This window comes from Tachypleus tridentatus, chromosome 4 (genome assembly GCF_004210375.1).
Source record: "Tachypleus tridentatus isolate NWPU-2018 chromosome 4, ASM421037v1, whole genome shotgun sequence".
In the NCBI taxonomy this organism is placed as follows: Eukaryota; Metazoa; Arthropoda; class Merostomata; order Xiphosura; family Limulidae; genus Tachypleus; species Tachypleus tridentatus.
Genome location: NC_134828.1, coordinates 113,727,883 through 113,741,776, shown reverse-complemented (window position 1 = coordinate 113,741,776; position 13,894 = coordinate 113,727,883).

Sequence of the window (13,894 nt, the reverse complement as noted above, 5' to 3'; positions counted from 1 at the left end):
AGTGAAACCGTCCATTAAAACTTCTTCTGATGACACAGTTTGTTTCCTCATGACTGGTTTGGTTTATTCTGAATTTAGCTCCGAGCTACACGAAGGTTATCTGCGCTGGTCGTCCTTAGTAGTGATAAATTAGATAGAATGCAGCCAGTCAACACCACCTACCGCCGACTCTTGGGCTACTCTTTTATCAACGAATAGTGGGATTGACTGTCAGAATAGTAGGCCCCACGACTGTCCTTCTTTGGTTTTAATACAATTAGTATGATATTAATGTACTGGTGTTCACCTATCTAAGGCTTTCGTACAGTTAGTATGACATTAATGTACTGGTGTTTGCCTATCTAAGGCTTTCGTACAGTTAGTATGATATTAAGGTACTGGTGTTCGCCTCTCTAGGGCTTTCGTACAGTTAGTATGACATTAATGTACTGGTGTTTGCCTATCTAAGGCTTTCGTACAGTTAGTATGATATTAATGTACTGGTGTTCACCTATCTAAGGCTTTCGTACAGTTAGTATGATATTAATGTACTGGTGTTTGCCTATCTAAGGCTTTCGTACAGTTAGTATGATATTAATGTACTGGTGTTCACCTATCTAAGGCTTTCGTACAGTTAGTATGATATTAATGTACTGGTGTTTGCCTATCTAAGGCTTTCGTACAGTTAGTATGATATTAATGTACTGGTGTTCACCTATCTAAGGCTTTTGTACAGTTAGTATGACATTAATGTACTGGTGTTCGCCTATCTAAGGCTTTCGTACAGTTAGTATGATATTAATGTACTGGTGTTCGCCTATCTAAGGTTTTCTTACATCAGAAGTGTAACTAAATTTGACGTGTAGATTCTTTAGAATTATTCCGTTCAAAATAATGCCAGGTCCGTTCCACTTATTCATAATAAAGTCTACATATATATAATACATATAATAAAGACGACTACATATATAAATTATAACACAGATAGCTCTCGAGTAGCTTTGTGCGAAATTCAAAACAAACAAACTGTAATTTAAAGTTAATGTATTTTTTCTCCACACGACTTATTTCTCTTTTTCTACAAAAGTTTTACATTATGAAATGATCGTTGCATAGTCAAAATAATTAATATTTTGTATTCTAAGTTCATCTTGAAATGTCTTAAAATTCCGCGTATTGAGCACTTGAAGGACGAGCAGTTAATGGAGAAATATCTTTTAAAAGGTAGCTTTTAACGAGATAAGTTTTTCTTTTGTACACAAAACAGTATCTGTATGTTACTTGTAATACCTCTGACTCTATTATAAGACAGAATTTGTGGATTTTTTTTTAGCTATCGTGATCTTATATAAAAATAGTAACATTATATAGTACAAAAGAGTTTTTATTTGGCAGAAAATGTAACCAAAATTTTAATAAAACAAATAAGAAATAACTTCTAATATAGACTCGAGGTCCGTGAAGAAATCTGTATGATGCTTCTATAATATATATACATATATATTAATAATCACTCAATTTACCAACTGTCTCTGGTAGGACATTTTATAAGAGAGAAACTCAATCCTCTCAGCCGTGCTGGCATACATTCTCAGTATATTGTGCTTTCACTTTAAAAGTTTCCAATTGATGAATGTGTGTGTTTTTCTTGTAGTAAAGTCACATTGAGCTATCTGCTGAGTCCACCGAAGAAAATCAAGCCCTTGATTTTAGCGTTGTAAATTCGTAGAATTATCGATGTACCAGCGGGGGACCAGTTGATGAGTTACGTTGCTGTCAGATTAAGTAAGTGCATTTAAAAATCATGGAAACATTTTACTTCTTAAGTTTTTTTTGTTTGTTTTAGAGTTTCGCGCCAAGCTACACGAGACCTATCTGCGCTAACCGTCACTAATTTATCAGTGTAAGACAAGAGGGAAGGCAGTTAGTCGTCACCACCCACAGCCAAGTTTTTCGCTATTCTTTTATCAACGAAGAATTGGATTGACTGTCACATTATAACACCCTCACCGCTGAAAGGACGACATGTTTGGTGTGACAGGGATTTGAACCCGCAACTCTCAGGTTATGGGGGGGGAAGCCTTAACAACTGGCCATGCCGTGTCTATTTCATAAGTACAACCAGTCACTTATTGAAATCGTTAAAACAAACTGAAAAATTGTTCTAAAATTAGTATCACACTCAGTTTTCCTTATTTTGAAAAAAAGTAACTGCATATTTTGCCCATTAAATAATGATAAAAGAGTAACGTAAGCCTATATAGAAAATGAAATGTTAAGAACACAATAACACATATGTTTACGAAAATTAGTTTTTATTTAATTTCTATATATACAACTACATCTGCAATTGTATGTGAAAATTATATTCAGTAGGTTTACTTTTTCTGGTGTATTAATAACACAGGGTGATGTTTAGGTTTCAGAGGTGCATTAACAACGTAATCATCCGCCACTGGTAGAGCGGTGCGTCTATGGATTTACAATGCTAAAACCAGAGTTTTGATTCCCCTCGATGGACTCAAGAGATAGCTCGATATCGCTTTGCTATAAGGAAAACAGACACATAACATAACCATATAATTTAAGTTTTACAGGTATAATGGAAATCGTGCCATCACTTTCTGTGTAAGAATGGCGTTCATATTAAAGTAATACAAACGTTATCTAAACATTCTTCTCTACAGATCAACAGAAGCTAAATATAAAAGGCTTTCTGACATAGTTGCTGTATATGCCGCTTTTCAGCCATCCAGAGCGTCCCAAAGTCGAAAATTGGCAAAAGGCCAACTTCCAGATTTTTTATTTTTTTCTTCATCATAATCTTTCACCAACACCTAACTTATTATTATGATGTACAAAAATTTATAAAATATTAGAATACATTAAATAACCTTGTAATCCACGAAGACCATCTACTTAACAAAAAGTATAAGGGAAAATATTTATAGCTGAATGAAAACGCTATGTATATTTGGCTAATGAATTTGAGAATAGGAACCATACAAAACAGGGTTGGAAGTTGACATATCACTTGATCTAGTTGGTGATCACATGGCAGATTGAGGCATCTCGACTTCACAAAGAGAATAAAATCCCTTCATTTCTGGCTTCCTCATTGACAAAACAAATATAATCAGAATTTCCAGTTGTAAAATAGTCATAAACATAATATTCTAAAGTTAAATAAAGAAAAAATATAATGGTGAAAGTTGATATTCTATTCAAGAACCAAAGTTTGAATAAGGAAAGTGGGAAATCCGATAATGTTTTATTCTCAATGTAACGTCGAGACTGCACTGTGACCATTAACCAATCAGGTGATTTCCAACTCTAGCTTGTTTAGTTCCATTTTCATGTCCAGTAGCCAGCGATACAAATATACTTTATTTAATATTTGTTCAGTATACTGTTGACAATATTATAAGATGGTCTAAGTTATGTTAACAATACTTTAGATTTATTACCATCTGTTCGTTTATCACACTCTCGGCTATAACTTTCATGTCTTCCACATTTGCTGTAGTTCTTGTTTTTCTGTCAAGTTTTGGGGCACCTTCTTTATCCAAAAGGCTTTTATCTGTAGTTCCTGGTAATATGTCATGTTAAGTTATATTGGAGGTCCTGTAATTCTGGACTATCATTCGATGGTATAATATTATTTTATTCTGTACTCCTTGGATGTTGCATTAATTGTTTTACTGCGACTGTAACCAATTCAGATTTCCTCAAGAATTAAACAACTTCCTTCAAACACACATAAATACTTTGTTCAGGCATGTATCCTCATTCACTACGTAATATATGAACTCATCATGTTCAAACAAGTGTACTATTTTACTTTGAACATCTGGGCAAGTATATCGCATCTTTAACAATTTTAACTCGGCATTTCTCCTTACTTTTATTTTAAAATATGAATTAGGATCTTCCTTCTCATATGATACCACAAATCTGTTTCATGAAGTGATTACCAATGTAAATTAGGATCTTCCTTCTCATGTGATACAACAAATCTGTTTCATGAAGTGATTACCATTGTAAATTAGGATCTTCCTTCTTATGTGGGCCCGGCATGGCCTAGCGCGTAAGGCGTGCGACTCGTAATCCGAGGGTCGCGGGTTCGCGCCCGCGTCGCGCTAAACATGCTCGCCCTCCCAGCCGTGGGGGTGTATAATGTGACGGTCAATCCCACTATTCGTTGGTAAAAGAGTAGCCCAAGAGTTGGCGGTGGGTGGTGATGACTAGCTGCCTTCCCTCTAGTCTTACACTGCTAAATTAGGGACGGCTAGCACAGATAGCCCTCGAGTAGCTTTGTGCGAAATTACAAAACAAACAAACAAACAACAAACCTTCTTATGTGATACCACAAATCTGTTTCATGAAGTGATTACCAATGTGAATTAGGATCTTCCTTCTGATGTGACACCACAAAGTTGTTTCATGACGTGATTACCAATGTGAATTAGGATCTTCCTTCTGATGTGACACCACAAAGTTGTTTCATGACGTGACCATCAATATGATTTAGGATCTTCCTTCTGATGTGAAACCACAAATCTGTTTCATGACATGGTTGCTAATATGAACTGTAATCTTCCTTCTGATGTGAAACTGCAAATCCGTTTCGTGAGATGGTTACCAATATGATTTAAAATCTTTCTGAAGTGACACCACAAACCTGCTTCATAAGGTGACTACCAGTGTCAGTTAGGATCTTCCCTTCTGATGAGACATATCACAACACACTGTTATCGTGATGTCAAAAAACACATAACTTCAAGAAGTATTGATAGAGATGAAATAAAAACTCCGTAACCCGAGCGCTTTCGAAAGGTGAACGCTCAGGTTATAGGGTTTTTGTTTCATTTCTAACAACACACTATAGAAAAGTTTGTCTTCTTACGTCAAATGAAACGTATACAGAAACCTAGAACATTCTCATCTGCATATTTAATGTAACGTTTAAGCGAAAAGGAGTGATAAAAATGAAAACAGTAATCTACCATTTATTTCAGTCTCTTGTGAAAGATAATAAAACTGTTTTACGTGCTTTTTGTCGACCGATTTAAATAAAGGACGAATAACATTGTATCATTGTATGTTCCATGAGGGTTTCACATAATGTAGTGTTCCGACTTCGTTGTCTTTATAAACCATAATGTGGATATTTATAAGAAAGAAGTGTTCAGGAAGAAACATTTATGTAATGTGTATGTAGATCGTAAAAAAACTTAGTTCTATATCGTCATTAATACAAACAAATCAAACACCGACAGCATGAAATGTTCGAGATTAAGTGATATTTAATAATTATTTTCAGTTTTATTTAGTTGGAAATTAAAATCTCTAACCAAAATCCCATTTTAAAAATACTTTATTTAATGTAACCTTAACTTAGTGTTTACCATCATCAGGGTAGGATTGTACCATCATCAGGGTAGGATTGTACCATAATCAGGGTAGGATTGTACCATCATCAGGGTAGGATTGTAGAGTGAGAAGTTGTTTAACACACACACACACGCACATATATATATAGAACATATTTTACTTATGTATATAAATATAAGCGTACTTTACATATATATAGAGCATACTTGCCTTATATATATAAATATAGGACATTCTTTATACATTATACATATATTTATATAGAACATACTTTACTTACGTATATATAAATATAGAACATACTTTACTTACGTATATATAAATATAGAACATACTTTACTTACGTATATATAAATATAGAACATACTTTACATATTTATATATATAGGACAAATTTTACATGTGTATACACACTGCTGGCAAAAATCTTAAGGCCGATGAACATAAAGAAAAGTTATGCATTTTGCGTTGTTAGACTCAACCACTTATTTGAGTAGGGCTTCGAAAGATGAAAATAAGAAATGGGAAAATAAAAATAAAAATATTTTATAGCATTTAATAGGGAAATTGTGAACACTATGAAATTAACCTAAATACTAGCTGGTTAAAAGTTTTGTTAAAAGTTAAAAGTTTGAACAAACAAACAGTAATTATGAAACGTTAATTAATTTATAAATTATTCATTTCTCTTATTTTTTCAGTGATTTAAATAATTTAATGTATAGACTATAAACTGTCAGTAAGTTCCAACAGTAAGTGTATTTTGATTTGTTTGTTTGTTTTGGAATTTCGCACAAAGCTATTCAAGGGCTATCTGTGCTAGCCGTCCCTAATTTAGCAGTGTAAAACTAGAGGGAAGGCAGCTAGTCATCACCACCCACCGCCAACTCTTGGGCTACTCTTTTACCAACGAATAGTGGGATTGACCATCACATTATAACTCCCCCACGGCTGAAAGGGCGAGCATGTTTGACGCGACCGGGATACCACACCGCGACCCTCAGATTACGAATCGCACGCCTTAAAACGCTTGGCCATGCCGGGCCCGTGTATTTTGAAGTAAGATAAACTGGTAATTGTTTTCTTTATGTCATAGAATAGAACAGTATGACATTCAATGTATGTTTTGTTTAATTTTAAATACTAGTATGAATTTGAAGTTTTTTATTCAGAAAATTATTAATGTGAGAATTTTATAGTTTACAGAATATATTAAGTAACAATTCTTCCCAACAGTGCTTTCTCCCGTATAAGGTGATTACTGATTATGTACAGTATAGTACAGTGCTTCTGTATGAATCAGTTGCAAGTTCATGACTTCGTATTTAGCTGATACTTAAAAAATAATTTTTAAGATAAACTAGGGAAGCACTGTTTCCCTTGCTCTGCAGGTACTTTCCGGAACTAACCAAATTAGTTGAAAGTGTTCCGGTAGGTGCTCTCCGTTTTCACATGTTTCTGCACCTCAATTATAAAGTCAGGATAGTGCTATACTGATGTTTTTCATAGTAAAGTTGTTGGTTTTCCAATGTCGATTAACCATGTGCGAATCTGTGTTCTACATTTTTGATAGACAGAGCGGGAAACGTCGCCATTAAAGTCACCGCTAAGCACCTCGACGTCTGTGTCTTCTGTTGTCACCATGACCGTCTATGATCCTGTCTTTCTGAGTAAAGTACGCGTAGGAACAGAGAGTATTGGTTTTTTTCTTGAGCAGATCTCAATTAAGCAACTTTCATCTGGTCATCATTGGTCATTTTCTTCACTAGTTACATTTCGTTCTTCGACCACAAACTTGATGAGGCTTACCTTGTTGGAAAAGTTGTACAGAAACTTCCTCCATTGCTGGACGTGGTATCCTCATGCATTGTTCTTGACGTGAACGGATGTTCCTGACTTGATGAGGCTTACCTTGTTGGAAAAGTTGTACAGAAACTTCCTCCATTGCTGAACATGGTATCTTCATGCATTGTTCTTGACGTGAACGGATGTTCCTGACTTGATGAGGCTTACCTTGTTGGAAAAGTTGTACAGAAACTTCCTCCATTGCTGGACATGGTATCCTCCTGCATTGTTCTTGACGTGAACGGATGTTCCTGACTTGATGAGGCTCAACTTGTTGGAAAAGTTGTACAGAAACTTCCTCCATTGCTGAAGATGGTATCTTCATGCATTGTTCTTGACGTGAACGGATGTTCCTGACTTGATGAGGCTTAACTTGTTGGAAAAGTTGTACAGAAACTTCCTCCATTGCTGAACATGGTATCCTCATGCATTGTTCTTGACGTGAACGGATGTTCCTGATCCTCTATTGCATCTCTCAGCACTTTGATTGATGTCTTTTGGTATACGCAAAAAACGCACCTTATAAGACAATCTTGAGGAATATTTCAAATAACATTTAAGTTTCATTGTGATTTTCCAATGCAGTTGATACTCCCCTACACTAAGACGTGGGTTATCTTTGTAGTTTTGAGTGATTCGTTCTTAACAAAATACGATAATTAACAAAATCTGGACAAAAATTGAAAAAGAAAACGTGATTAACATGTTGAGTTGTCTTGACAGCCTGAGCAATTATATTACCAAAATATAGCATCAAAATATTTAGAATTAAACTTGGAACAAAGTCACCAAATTTGGTGACAAAGAGCTCATAACGAAACAGTTGGCATTATAAAATGTAATCTGCGCTAGTCGTCCCTAATTCAGCAGTGTAAGACTAGAGTGAAGAAAAGAAACAGTTGGCATTATAAAATGTAATCTTCACTAGTCGTCCCTAATTCAGCAGTGTAAGACTAGAGTGAAGAAAAGAAACAGTTGGCATTATAAAATGTAATCTGCGCTAGTCGTCCCTAATTCAGCAATGTAAGACTAGAGTGAAGAAAAGAAACAGCTGGCATCATAAAATGTAATCTGCGCTAGTCGTCCCTAATTCAGCAGTGTAAGACTAGAGTGAAGAAACGAAACAGTTGGCATTATAAAGTGTAATCTTCACTAGTCGTCCCTAATTCGGCAGTGTAAGACTAGAGTGAAGACAGCTAGTGATCACCACCCACCGCCAACTCTTGGACTACTCTTTTACCAACGAATAGTGGGATTGACCGTCTCATTATAACGCCTCCACGGCTGAAAGGGCGAGCATGTTTGGTGTGACTGGTATTCAAACCCGCGACCCTACGATTACGAGTCGAACGCCACCTGGCCATGTCGGACCTAATTCAAATGCACCATGAGACTTGATCTATTGATACAAAACAAATAGATTTATTCACATTGAGCTGAACATAATGATTTGTAAACATTAAAGAGAATGAGGCCTAGAATGAAATTAAGTAAATTTCAAAAATGCTGAAGATGTATTAAAAAAACAAATACGTATTCTCCTCGTGCGAGTAATGACTCTATACAGGAAACACGTAGTGCAACTTCCGCTTGATGCAAATTCTCTGATGCTAGTTTAATCTTTTCAATTCGAACAACTGAAACGCTTTATGAGCAGAGATGACCTAACAGAAGCACGTTATACCGTAGTATTTTAACCCTAAATGGAACTCTATCGTGTAACGAAAGATCGATTATTAGTTCCCTTTCCTTTTCAGCTGTCACGTAACAGGTCACGTGACAGGATTCTGATTCTCACCTTGTCAGTGAGATTAAACTGTATGGAGTTTACAATGTGTTTATTCTACGTCATTGTTAATACTATACAATAAAGTAATCAAATATAGTAAGAATAATTTTAAAATATTAAATAAGGATTAGGAAAAGATGTTTTAATAGATGAAGTAAACTTCTTTAAGTTGAACTGATATGTAAAGTTGATTATTTGGTTTCTGACGGGGTAAAAAGTGTATAAGACTCAACATTCTTACAAAATATGCACTTTTGATGATGACGACGTACAAAGTCGAAGTATTTCGAGATTATGAGACATTGTGTTAGGTAACTAAAGAAACACTAGTCTATTTGAGGCAATGTATTAGGTAACAAAAGAAACATTGGTCTATTTGAAGCAATGTGTTAGGTAACTAAAGAAACACTAGTCTATTTGAGGCAATGTATTAGGTAACAAAAGAAACATTGGTCTATTTGAAGCAATGTGTTAGGTAACTAAAGAAACACTAGTCTATTTGAGGCAATGTATTAGGTAACAAAAGAAGCATTGGTCTAGTTGAGGCAATGTGTTAGGTAACTAAAGAAACACTAGTCTATTTGAGGCAATGTATTAGGTAATAAAAGAAGCATTGGTCTAGTTGAGGCAATGTGTTAGGTAACTAAAGAAACACTAGTCTATTTGAGGCAATGTATTAGGTAATAAAAGAAACATTGGTCTATTTGAGGCAATGTGTTAGGTAACTAAAGAAACATTGGTCTATTTGAGGCAATGTATTAGGTAACAAAAGAAACATTGGTCTATTTGAGGCAATGTGTTAGGTAACTAAAGAAACATTGGTCTATTTGAGGCAATGTATTAGGTAACAAAAGAAGCATTGGTCTAGTTGAGGCAATGTGTTAGGTAACTAAAGAAACACTAGTCTATTTGAGGCAATGTATTAGGTAACAAAAGAAGCATTGGTCTAGTTGAGGCAATGTGTTAGGTAACTAAAGAAACACTAGTCTATTTGAGGCAATGTATTAGGTAACAAAAGAAACATTGGTCTATTTGAGGCAATGTGTTAGGTAACTAAAGAAACATTGGTCTATTTGAGGCAATGTATTAGGTAACAAAAGAAGCATTGGTCTATTTGAGGCATTGTATAAGATAATTAAAGAAACACTGGTCAGTTTGAGGCAATGTAATGGGTAACTAAAGAAAGACTAGTCTATTTGAGGCAATGTATTAGGTAACAAAAGAAGCATTGGTCTATTTGAGGCAATGCATTAGGTAATAAAAGAAAATTGGTCTATTTGAGGCAATGTATTAGGTAACAAAAGAAACATTGGTCTATTTGAGGCAATGTATTAGGTAACAAAAGAAGCATTGGTCTATTTGAGGCAATGTATTTGGTAATAAAAGAAACACTGGTCTATTTGAGGCATTATATAAGATAATTAAAGAAACACTGGTCAGTTTGAGGCAATGTGATGGGTAACTAAAGAAAGACTAGTCTATTTGAGGCAATGTATTAGGTAACAAAAGAAGCATTGGTCTATTTGAGGCAATGCATTAGGTAATAAAAGAAAATTGGTCTATTTGAGGCAATGTATTAGGTAACAAAAGAAACATTGGTCTATTTGAGGCAATGTATTAGGTAACAAAAGAAGCATTGGTCTATTTGAGGCAATGTATTTGGTAATAAAAGAAACACTGGTCTATTTGAGGCAATGTAATGGGTAACTAAAGAAATTCTTGTATATTTGAGGCAGTGTACTAAGTTACTACAGAAACACTCGTCTATTTGAGGCACTGTATTAGGTAAGTAAAGAAACGCTGGTCTATTTGAGGCTTTGTGTTAGGTAACTAAAGAAGGACTGCCGTATTTGAGGCAATGTATTAGGTAAGTAAAGAAGGACTGCTGTATTTGAAACAATGTATTAGGTAATTAAAGAAAGACTGCTGTATTTGAGGCTTTGTGTTAGGTAACTAAAGAAGGACTGCCGTATTTGAGGCTTTGTGTTAGGTTACTAAAGAAGGACTGCCGTATTTGAGGCAATGTATTAGGTAACTAAAGAAGGACTGCTGTATTTGAAACAATGTATTAGGTAACTAAAGAAGGACTGCTGTATTTGAAACAATGTATTAGGTAACTAAAGAAAGACTGCTGTATTTGAGGCTTTCTGTTAGGTAACTAAAGAAGGACTGCCGTATTTGAGGCTTTGTGTTAGGTAACTAAAGAAGGACTGCCGTATTTGAGGCAATGTATTAGGTAAGTAAAGAAGGACTGCTGTATTTGAAACAATGTATTAGGTAACTAAAGAAAGACTGCTGTATTTGAGGCTTTGTGTTAGGTAACTAAAGAAGGACTGCCGTATTTGAGGCTTTGTGTTAGGTTACTAAAGAAGGACTGCCGTATTTGAGGCAATGTATTAGGTAACTAAAGAAGGACTGCTGTATTTGAAACAATGTATTAGGTAACTAAAGAAGGACTGCTGTATTTGAAACAATGTATTAGGTAACTAAAGAAGGACTGCCGTATTTGAGGCTTTGTGTTAGGTAACTAAAGAAGGACTGCCGTATTTGAGGCAATGTATTAGGTAACTAAAGAAGGACTGCTGTATTTGAAGCAATGTATTAGGTAGCTAAAAAAGGACTGCTGTATTTGACCATGGCTGAACTTTCCCCAGTTTCCCTACATTTGGATCTGTTATGTGGTGAATACATATGAACGTAGAATCAAACAACATATACATGTTAACCAGAAATGACGTTAATATTTTACCTTCTATTATAACACGTGGGAAATCAGTATATCTGTTCCGGTGCCTATCGGCTAATTAACTACGTTCAAAATAGGTTGTTTTCATTTCATATATAGAAATAAAAACTAAATAACAAACTTTTTTAAAGTTTCACAGTCACAAATACTTACGGTTATACTTTTACTTACAACAGTGATAAACGTTTTATGACAAGTTAAACCTGACTAACTGAAAACGGTTTTCAATACCTGGAATTAACCAAGCCTGCTGAACTGTCCCATATCGCTTTGTTAGATAGTTATATTAAAAAAAATCAATATTTGGTATTCATACGGAGAAAACTACTTCTAAACATTGAGAAATGTGTAGTGATATTAAAATAGTCAATAGAAAAAATTACACACAATTAATATCTGCGAAATATTTCTTCAAAGGGTTTCAGTTACTTTTAGTCATAATTTATTTTGATATATTGTTTCCTTCTTAAGCCTCGGTTAATTTTAATGTAATTTTAAGTGAATGTAACAAAGTAATTTTACTAAATTAATATTTAAGAATTTTATTTTCATAACTGGTTTTATTTATTGAGTTTCAAACGGCCCATCGTTTTTTATCTGTAGAATGGATGATCCAAATAACTTTATTTTCATTTTAAGTTCAGTAACCAAAAATGGATTGTTGTTAGCACATCACATTTTATACACAGCAACCAAAACTGAATCAATGATAGACATCAAATTTCGAATACAGTTATCAAAACTGGAAAAATGTTAGCACATCACATTTTTTGTGCAGTTGCCCAAACTGGATTATTATTAGCACATCACATTTGAACTTTTGACCGAATTAAACAACTTTAATTCAAGACACCATTTTCATTGAAATTAATACTCAAAGATTAAATACAATGTAAATGGCGGTAGGTGGTGATGACTAGTTGCCTTCCCTCTAGTCTTACACTGCTAAATTAGGGATGGCTAGCGCAGATTGCCCTCGAGTGGCTTTGTGTGAAATTCAAAACACACGCACTCCTCTAGTTTTACACTGCAAAATCATGGACGGCTAGCACAGATAACTCTGGTGTAGCTTTGCACAAAATTAAAAACACAGCAAACATTAAGATTCCTGTTTATCCTGTTTATGAAGATAAAGAAGGATTATTTATAAACAAGTTTAAAATCTGTAATATTGTTTCACATTAAACGAATTCCTGGAGGCTACATATTTTTTCTTGTCAATATGTATTCCAGCTAGTTCAAGGAGGTTCAATGGGAGAACATTTCAGCCAATAAATCAGAGGTTTATATTTATTTGATCGTGAATTTTCATGCACAATAAGCATTACTAACCAAAGACTTTAATAAAACTTTGTACATCAGTCGGAAGTTATGTAAATTCATTGAAAGGTTATCTTAGAACATAAAAAGTTGCTTCCATTATATGTGAAAATTAAAAACTCAAAAACACAAAATATGAAACCACATATTTTCGTTTATCTACCCATGGATCTAATTCGTTGACAATTCATTCTCAGAAGGTAAAGTATTGCCAAAAATCACTTAAATAAAAACAGCAAAGGCCAAATGAAAAACTGGAAATTGTATGCATCTCCACAGAACAAAAAACATACAAACCAGAATTCACTGTGGAAAAACACTCCTTACAATAACAACAATTAAGTACATTACCTACAATCAGGGGCGTAGATCCTGTGGGGATGGGAGGTATACATCCCTCCCTTCATTTTAGGTGGGGGTATCGACTTTCCTTGTTTACATTTCTACTGGGACTCACGATTACGGACTTACATCACAAACATCCCAGGTTCGACTTTCCTTGTTTATATTTCTACTGGGACTCACGATTACGGACTTACATCGCAAACATCCCAGGTTCGACTTTCCTTGTTTACATTTCTACTGGGACTCACGATTACGGACTTACATCACAAACATCCCAGGTTCGACTTTCCTTGTTTACATTTCTACTGGGACTCACGATTACGGACTTACATCACAAACATCCCAGGTTCAACTTTCCTTGTTTACATTTCTACTGGGACTCACGATTACGGACTTACATCACAAACATCCCAGGTTCGACTTTCCTTGTTTACATTTCTACTGGGACTCACGATTACGGACTTACATCACAAACA